Consider the following 10,201-nt stretch of genomic DNA (forward strand, 5'->3'; position numbering starts at 1 on the left):
TGACATGTCTAAATAGGCATATCAAAAAAAAGGAGAAGATGGTACACAAGAATGTAGCAACCTGTTTCCTCAAACTGTTCTGGAGCTATTCCACAGCTCGTGTCCCCTCTCCACCTCCTTGCCTGCCAGCAGTGTGTTTGTATGTAGGGGATCTCTCGGCACGTTGTCTTGCTCCATGAGAAAATCGATGCACAAAGCCCAGCTATGGCTTTGTTCTGTTATGAACCCACCACTTTGGCTGAGAAAGAAATTGGGAACTGCAAAATGCAAAAAGCAACACTGGTGGCAGCAGGAAATTCTTCAGGCAGCAGCAAAGCTTAGGAAAGCACCTGTAGGAGGGCCAGGCTCTCCAAGCAAAGGGGAAGGAGCAGATGGCCTGATGCTCAAGAGAGCCAGCAAAGGAAACAAGCACAGAAATGGGAGGAAGAAGCTTGGTCCAAAGAGGGAGAATGTTTTGGACCTTTTGGGATCTTTGTTTGCAATAAACAAAGAAAAAATCAGTGATTAGTGTCTGTTACCCTGTCTCACACTGAACAGCTCAGTCGGTGCTGTCATGGCTCCAGCTGGCTACAAGCGAGCTTGCACAGCAGCAAGCAGAGAAGCAAGTGCTAATCAGACAGACAAGGGAAAAGGAACTAGACTATGCACGTCTGTGGGGAGAATGATTAAGGAATAGCTGTTCCCAAACACCCCTTCCCTGGACATGAGCTTTAAATGCACATCCCATCATGATGTTATTAATTTGTAAGGCAGTCAAAACTGCCATACAGTCTGAAACATCTGAGCTGAAGAACAGATGTCACAACTTCTGAGAAAGCTCAGGGTACGTCTACATTCTTGTCAGTGTACCTCACCGGTTACTTGATCCTGCTGAAATAATCTGACTGTCTATAAATCACATCCTAGAAACAACCAGCTTAAAATCTAGTCGGTCCAGTGCCATTTCAGCAGAGCACAACACTAATGGAAAAAGCAGGCCACTAATTTAGGGATCTCAAGCTTTGTTGTGGGCCCTGAAAAGCTCTCATCCCTTATGCTATCTTGTAGCCTGCTGTGAAACAATAACATGTAGAAGTTTGGAGCTAGTTTTCTATGCCATGTTTGGTAGGAGTTTCCTGATCAGAAAGTCTTTTAGAAAAATTTACATATATGCAACTAAAAAAGCCTTTCAAAACATCCCTGAATCATTAATTAAAGAACTTCACAGGAAAACAGGCAAACAGGAATAATTATCCATACAAAGACAAACAAACCTTACCTATCCAGGCAATTAGAAAGGTTTGGAAAGCTAATTTACTGATTGGGAAAATTTAGCACTTACTGATAAAAGATTTCTCCTCCATACTGAAGCACAGTGTTTAATGAGAGGAAAAGACACTTTGCTTCCTTTATTTCTCCAGTTGTGATCTCCCATTTGAAAGTGAGGACATTTGGAAGGACAGAATAGGGTGAGACAGAGATTGCATTCTAGGACTCAAGGGAACTGAAGAGTCCACAACTGTTTCTGCTTTCCCAAATCCCTAATGGAAATAATTTGGAAAAAAAAAAATGAGGAATTGATCCTGACATAGCCATGCTGTAACTCTTCACCACAGCTTCCCTCAGTCTTATATATTTCTTCCAAAGATATTAATCTAAGAGGAAGCATTTCTTAGAAATGACTGGTAGATGGGTGTCAGAAACCTTGTTGTAAAAGCCTGAACATCATGACTCTCCATGAGACACTTCTGTATGCTATAGCAACAAATATTCCAAAAGAAGATCCAGAGAGTTACCTGGAAAAGATGGTTTCTTCTGCTATCTAGAGGGCTTTGTAGAGAAGGTGGAGCCATACTCTTTCTCAGGAATGCACAGTGAAAAGACATGGGGCAATGGTTAAAAAGTGCAGCAAGTGAAATTCTGATTAAACATTAAAAAAAAAACCAAACCATTGTGAGAGTGGCTGCCCAGAGAGGTTCTGGATTCTCCATCCATGGAGGCTTTCAAAACTCCACTGGAGAATGCCCTGAGCAACCTAATCTAACCTTGAAGTTAGCCATGATTTGAGCAAGTGGTAAGACCAGATAACATGCAGAGGTCCCTTCCAGCCTACACTGTTCAATGATGCTGTGAGTTTTCCAAGAATGGCAATTACTAAATGTTTTCGTTCTGGAAGGGCCTGTCATACATAGTACTGTCCCTTTTTTTATTTCATAATGCTAATGCATAACCGGAAAGACAGCTTTATTTTTATAACATCTTTAGCTGTCCATAGAATTTTAGCAGTCAGTCATACTGAGTGCATTTATTTTAAATCCTGACAGCTAACACGTTTTATCAAGGACATTTAAAATTCTAATTTAGGCAGCACAAATAATATTCCACAGCATGTTGCATTCACTGTCAGCCCAAAGATACCTGGAGATTTGCTCTTACACATAACTGATTTCAGCTATTGTCTTCAAGGAAAGATTAGCTAGATTTCCATCTGTCTTCAATTCCCTAAATCCTCATATCTTTGGAGACCTGTCTGATAAAGTTCTTTAGTTCCACTAGTTATTCATTAGAAAGCATGGAGATCTGTCTGCATTCTGCAAATCATTATCACAAAATTGTAGCTTCAGAGAATCATATAGGTTGGAAGGGATCTCTCAAAGACAAAAGTAGCTTTGCAGTGATGTAAGCCAGCTTGTCCTTTCTACCCTCAGATGCATCTCATCTGGACACAGGGACTTGTATTCAGCAAGTGTGCTTAAATGGTCCATAACTCAGTCTTTCTCTACTATGGGTAGTAATTTTCTCCCCCAAACTCCTACCTGGGCACTGTAGGCACAAAGACACTAGGAGGCCTGAGACCAGACCTTGCCAGTGAAGAGTAGAGAACAGACGTTGCCAGTGAAGAGTAAGTCAAGGCTTTGAATCACCTCTGCTTCTTCAGTGTCCTTTGAGACTAGGTCACCTACCCCATTGAGCAGCGGCTCCATCTTTTCCTTGGTGTTCGTCCTGCTGGGGATGTGCCTGTGGAAGCCATTCTTGGTGCCCTTCCACACCTCACCCGTTTTAACTTCAGTTCAGGTTTGGCTCTCTGAATTCCTTCCCTGCGTGTCTGTCACACACACAGAGCCGGCCAGGACTCCCCTGGTCCCATAGCTGGCCCCCCGACCCCCCATGCTCTTGACTTTAGAGGCACCCTGGTGCTCTCGCAGCCGGAGCTGGCCCTAAGAGACCCACTCACCCCCTTGCTCCCAAGTCATGTCACCTGCTCACCGGCTCATCCAGCTTGATCTCCGCTAGCGCTCTCACACCCACACTCACTCCAGCCACTGGCACCAGGGACGCACGGGCCCTCCAACCCATGGTCTGTCCTGTTGCTCCGCTCGCACCCCTGTACACACCAGGGCACACACAGAATGGAGAGCCATCACCCAGGGAAGAGCTGGAAAGGAGTGGAAGAAGAAGAAGATAGGACAGACTGCCCTGGTCAGGCACAGGGCAAGGCCAGCCAAGCAAACTGACCAGCCAACTATTTACATGTGGTTGCCCTTTTTATTCCCTTACCCCTCTATTTACTGCTCTTGTTCCTCCCAAATTACCTAAACCCCTCTCTTGTCCCACGTTTGCTTCCCCTCCTAAACATCCTATAATAAGTCCTGTGTGATCATGAACTGCTTTTCCCCTGCACCCCACGATATTTCCCACCCCTAGGCAGCAAGCCCCTTAGTCCAAAAGGTCATCCAGAGAGCTGCTCCCAGTCCTCATGGTGATGGGTGTCACATCTGGATGTTGGGGCTAAGGCTTTGCTGGGACAGCCCTGGAGGGACCCAGACAAGGTGGTTGTTCCTCAGAAGTCCTTAATTTGGGTTCTTGCCTGCCTTTCTGCCCCTCTGCTCCTCTGGGCTTGTGTAGATGGGCCTTTGATGGGCAGATGGCCTCTGTGATGGGCCTGGGAGGAGCCAGGCAGGGTATTATTTGGTTTCTGCAGCCTGCAGTTGTCCCTCTGAGCTCCTCTGTGGGCATGCAGCTGAGCTTTATCACATATTTTAACAGTTTGGGCAATGCTTCTACATTCCTCTCAGATAGTCCATCCCTGCTTCTGCTCTCCCCCTACACATTCTTCCAAAAGTGAAGCTCAGGCAGAAACTCCTGATTTGGCCAAGCTGGCCTCCTGCCCCAGATTTGAATTCCTGCCCATCAGGATAGACCACATGTGTGCTTTGAGGAGCTTGCCCTTGAATCAACTTGCTCTCTTGGGCTCCTTTGATGTTCAGTGTCCCCTGGAAAAGCCGCAGTCATTCAGTCACAAATGTTTCTGTCACACCGAACTGAATGCATCTACAGTTCTGTACCTGTTCTCCTTCATAAGGCCACTTTCCAACATTTCCTAAGCAGTAATTTCTGGCTAATTTTCTGTTCTGATCATAAAACTCCCTGTCCTGCTGATTAACTCTAGAAATGGGTCGCTGACTCCATGAGTTTTGAGAAATCTACTAAATCAGTTCATCCCCGGTAAACCACAGGGAAGCACCACTCCTCTGCTGCACCAGGTCACCAAAAGACAACCCAGTCAGTGCTGGCGCCCAGCACCAGAGCATTGGACTGATCTGTCCTGGGAGGTCGATTTTGCCGGGACAAAGACAAACAAACCGTAGAAGTGGGGCTGAGGCAGAGAGCTGCAGAAGATGGCAAGAGCAGCTGGGAGTGTGGAGGGGGGAATCTCCCTCAGCAACCCAAGCAGGTCTATTGGGCACTGTTGCATGCCTGTCTAAGCTTATTTCTAATTGCAGACCTGACAGGTGATAGACAGATGGACCAGACCATCCAGTGACTCACACAAGAATGAAATAGCTTTGTGCTGGTGGCCTTAAGCCATACTCCACCCTGCCCTTCAGCAGTGCGTAAGTATTGTATTTGAGAAACAGGAGGCAGAAGGGACTGGGGAGGGAGAAATGACTGGCGTGAGCCTGTGCAAGTACAGGAAGGTTTTGTCTTGAATGAAGACTTCTCATTTTAGACGTCGTTTTGTCATGTGCTGCTGTGCTGGGTCTTTCTGCCTCTACAGTTCAAAACTGGTGCATCGGCTTCAGGATGCAGTCCAGCATTAAGCCCTTTGCATACATGCTTCTTCACATTATTTACACAAAAAGCAGAAACATTATCATATTTGTTAGATTTTATCTGCATTGTTTTTTCTTTCTTTCCTTATACCATCAACTTCCCGCACAAGTCTTGAGACGAGAAGCAGCCACATTGCATATAGCCAGGAGTGTGCGTAGGGTAATAAAAAGGTCACCGACAAAACCACAAGGCATAGTGGTGACATTTGGTCCTCCCACACTCTCCTCATGTGTGAGAACACATATGAAAAAAATAGTACATTCCGGTCGAGAGAGCAGAATGCGTTATTGAGATGAGACAGGCATCGCGCTTGTCAGCACGGGCTGATCTAGCACTCTCGTTTCCCCACCTAAACCCCTCAGCAGCGCATAAAACAAAATGAATAACTTCCACATGGAAAAACAGTCTGCTTACAAGTGAGACAGATGAAAGAGACGGAAAGCCCCAGAAGCCTGTAGTGGGCAAACTGCAAATAATGACTCGCGGGTGTCATTTTTACAGAGTAATTCCCTGCATTCCAGGTCCAGCAGCTTGAGCCTGTTGCCCTGTGGTCCGGCGAGCCTGCTCTCGCCTGCAGCACTCAGAGGAAGACCTGTGTTTGAAACAGCCCCGGTGGCTTTGCTGTTTCAAACCTACAGGCTGTGAGGGGGTTTAACCCCCAAACATGCATCCACAGCTACATACAGCGATAACACTGATGGGGAATGGTATGTCTCCTACCCAAGTGGTAATGTGTACAGCAGCAGGTAATGGCAGTGGTCCCTCTGCATACGTCTCCTCCTTCCTAGATCATGATATCCTTACTTAAAGCAAAAAATAAGATTAAAGTGGCCATATTCAGAATACCCACAGAGTGTGAAGTCACTTTTATGAGGAATATAGGTATCTGGGCTTGAGAAAACAATTTCACACCACTTTCTATCCTGTAATTCTTAAATGTAAGGTTGCCTAAGACAGAACGGTGTTTCCATTTGGACTGAAAAGTCCTGGGTGCTTAAACATGGGTGTATTAACAAGTTCGGAAGTGTCCATTAGTGACTTAGAAGCAGGTAGCAATTAAGACATTACCAATTTTTCCAACAAGTTAGTTCAGGGACACCTCCTCACACAAAATTTAGTAGCAATGAATCAACATGCACAGACACCATATACACACAGAGCATTTTTACTTTTGAGGACTGCTGCACAACTAATTTCTCTATGATTTTTCAGCATAATTAGAAGAAGAGTTCAGGACTCAAATATTATAGATTTGAAAAGCTGCAGGTGTCTAAAATAAAATTGTGAAAATGCAGATACATGCATCTTTAAACTCAGCAGTCAGTTTTGCATCTACATTAGTGATTGCTTCAGTGAACTACTTAGACTTAGGTCAGGTACAAATCAAATAACCATTTGAAGGAGACAGCGATTTAATGGACTGGTCCAAAGTTATAGGACAAATGCACCAAACCCTCAGCTTTAGCTGCTCAGAGCAAGCAAAGTCCAACTCTACACTTGCCACACGATTTGACTCAGGCCAGCATTGTTGCTGTATGTCAGCAGAGCCCTGTGCTCTATATGCAAACTGCACAGGAAAAACAGAAAAGGCTTATGAACTTTCAAACAGCTTTTGCATGCAATGAGGCAGAGACAGAAAAGCGACATCCTTTCAAAGAACTGAGAAAATGCTGAAGATATTAAAAAAAAAAATTAAAAAAGATGATGAAACATTGCAATAACAGATTAGCTGACAAAGGTCTGAAGGCCAATTACCTGGTTAATCAGCTAGATTTTATATTGCATCTGCAGTACGTGATGTCGGTTATTTACCACAACACAGCACTTTGTATGATCGCTGTTGCAGAGTTGTTTGCAAGTGGGAAGATACTTATCTTGAGTTTACAAATGAAAGGAGGCCTATGCAATCGCTTTCTTTTCTTGCCTGTTCCTCCACCTGTCAGTCTTTTCCCTTCAAAAAACTTGTGAATTAATTAGCCAATTTCAACCAAAATCTAATGGACTGGGCTGCAGAACTGATGTTCTTGTTACCTCTGTGAATGGAAGCCACACGGTCCTGTTCTGAGGAGATTGACCCTCCTTAATATCTGATACTCAGACTTTAACATATAATGAAGCATTTTGTCATCAGCAGTAGTCTTAAAGAATTTACAGGAGCAGGAAATGCAATCAGAGTAGAAATTTGTGTCAAGTAACAACAAAGTGAGCAAGACAATGCCACCATGCTGAAGAAGACAACTGGGTAACAGCAACCAGCTGAGAAAAAAAGATTTCAGGTCAGGAAGGCAATGCTGGTGCTCTGACCATCTCCAGACAGCTCGTCTGGTTAACAGGAGCATAACGCGGTCCGTGTTCCCAGCAGCGGGTATGGCTTTGCAGAAGACACGGATGAGACGTTTTCCAAGACCTTTAGATTGCCGCCAAAGCAGGCTCAGAGTTAAGGCACCGTTGTCTGTCTGCCCATCTCTTTGTCTGCCCATAGCTCGAGGGTAGGTGTGGTGGGGGCTGCTACAGAAAACAGAGCAACTTACAGGTTAAATAACTGTCCTATATCCTGCAAGTGCTCTTGCACTTGGCCCAGAGCACAGCTCTGTAGGAAAGCTCACATTGTTGCAGGCAGGGGAGTTGAGAGAAAGGAGAGCTGAATGGGATGCCCAGACACTGGGTTACAAAACGCATTTTTCGCAGTAGCTGGTGTGTGCGGTTGGGTGGCATACAGCTCTTCACAGCTGTCACTTTGTACTAGCTGGTTGTCTTATCCCAGCCCATTTATCATGTTATTTTCAGTGTTCATCTCAAACCTTCTCTAAATGTTATGACAGCATTTACCCTGTGAAATTGGGAAGCAATGAGAAGACGAGAGTCATTGCTATTCCAACAAAAGCCAGGAAAGATGCAATTTCTTTAATTATTATAACAATTTCTGCTCTTTTCAGTTCAAATTCTTTCATTCATAAGTTCTGCTGAGGAGTGACAGCCTGTAATTACAGGTGTCTGCAGGACTGGGAGTGATTATTGGCACTGTGAATACTGTGGTATCCTTGAAAACTAGACATTGTGTTAAAATGAGTCTTCGTGACTCCTAAGCTGTGTAGTGTTTGAAGCAGCCTTTTTTTCTATCATACGGACAAATTTGCTGCTAGTATAACTGAGCTTACTTCCATTAAAGGCAGGGGTGTTTTTTTCTTTTCTACCAGAGCGCTGGCCACCCAGCACACCAGGCGAGAAATAGAGGCTAGTGAGGAATGACTAGGACACAGGCAAACCACACAATCATACAATATTTCTAACAAACTTTTTACTCACTGGGGAAAAAACATTTCCAGAGTTTCCTAGAAGCACTGAAAAGATGCACAACATACATTTTCTTACCTATGTTTGCAGGTCACTGTTGTTTTGGACAGGTTCAGTCCCACCTACTGCACACCACCTTTCAGCAGCAATTTCTGCTGTGAAGGATTTTTTGTGTCCTCAGCCATGTTCTGGATGCCAGAGCTATCTACATTTGGTGGATAGTAAAAAAGAAAAGGATAAATCAAACTTTTGAGCGATCAGACCTTGGGAATGGCTGGGGGGCGGTTTGTTATCCCTTGTTGCCTCAAAAATACCATCTGCAGAACCTGCAGGTAGCAGTGGGAGCTAGCTGCTTTTCTCTTACAATGCTCCTAGCAGTACATACGCAGGCTGATAAATTATGCATAATACAGGTCCACTCTTACAGAAGTCCCCGGCTGCAACACATGGTATCAAAGCAGAGGCTGGCAATTATGTGCCTGAAGCATTTCTATCTTCTGACCTTTTACACCCACTTTCTAATCAACTCCCCCAAAGATGTAGTGTAAATGCTGGCAGAAGAGTAGACACACCTTGATAAGGCCAGGATTAGTTTAGATTTACTATCCTGGAAATTCAAGTAGGTCAGAGGGTTCCAAATGTTGGCTATCAATTTATCAGACATGGTGCTTTTAAAAACTGCAGTTTTCCTTATAGAAGGCAAAAATAACCACTGTTCAAGAAGCACACAGATCCATAAGCGCTTCACTGCACTCTTGGGGGAAATCCTAAATTCGCATTTCCGTAGACTGCTGTTGAGGGTACTGAATTCCTGTGGAATGAAGTCAGTCACCTTAAAGGTTGTCTGCTTGGGAAAACCACCTAGGACAGAAGAGAAATCCAGCTCACTCCACAGACCTAAGGGGATGCAAGACCCTTGTAAAACACATTGCTTTTCACCTCCCTTCATCCTTCCTTATTTCAATTCCTTTTTTGTGCTCCCCTCCTGCCCTCCTGTTCAGGGAATACAGTTTCATCCCTTGTTTGATAAGGCACCATTATCATCTTACTTACTTCTGGCCTCTCGTGGAAATCCTCTTGGGCCAGAACATCTGCAAGGAGTGAGTTCACGTTCACATTCACACTGGGAAAGAAACTCCCACCTTCTGAACCTCTGGGGGTATGTGCTTTTAGTGGCCTTTCTGCTGCCCCCTCCACTCTGCTTGTCCTATTTATTCATCCTGATTAGGCCACCAAGGCTTGCGGAAAGGAGGCTTGACATTTACTTGTCTTTGACACTCCTTATGTAGTTCGAGGTGTTACAAAATCAGCAGCGAGGACACCTTCCAGAGGCGCTGAATCTGCACTCACCTGATTTATTTATTCTTGATGAATCAATGTCGTATCTGAACAGAATAAAAAAGTTTTCACACAACAGGTTACTGAAAAATAGTGGGTTTTAAAAGTTTTAAACCTTTTAATTAAGTATTCCATCGTTCCACTCTAAAAAGTGACTCTTAGACTTACTGAAGGTACGTATCTTCAATACCCAGAGCTAGCAGAGATTGCAGTTTTACTGCATAAACTGTTTAGGATAACTAGTTGGGTTTTTCCAGCATGGTATTCGCTTAGTTAACGAAACTAAAGAGCAGCAAGTTGAAAACACATGCAAATAAACATTAAGGGAAATATAAACCAAATTCAATAATCTCTTGCATATAATAAAAGGTCACAATGTTCAGCTATGAATACCTTGCGTTCATATTTACAGGATGATGAAAACAAGGAACAAATAATGAACAATCATCTGAGCCTGCCAAGGCAAAAGCCGCAT

The sequence above is a fragment of the Buteo buteo genome, chromosome 1, assembly GCF_964188355.1.
Source record: "Buteo buteo chromosome 1, bButBut1.hap1.1, whole genome shotgun sequence".
NCBI lineage: Eukaryota > Metazoa > Chordata > Aves > Accipitriformes > Accipitridae > Buteo > Buteo buteo.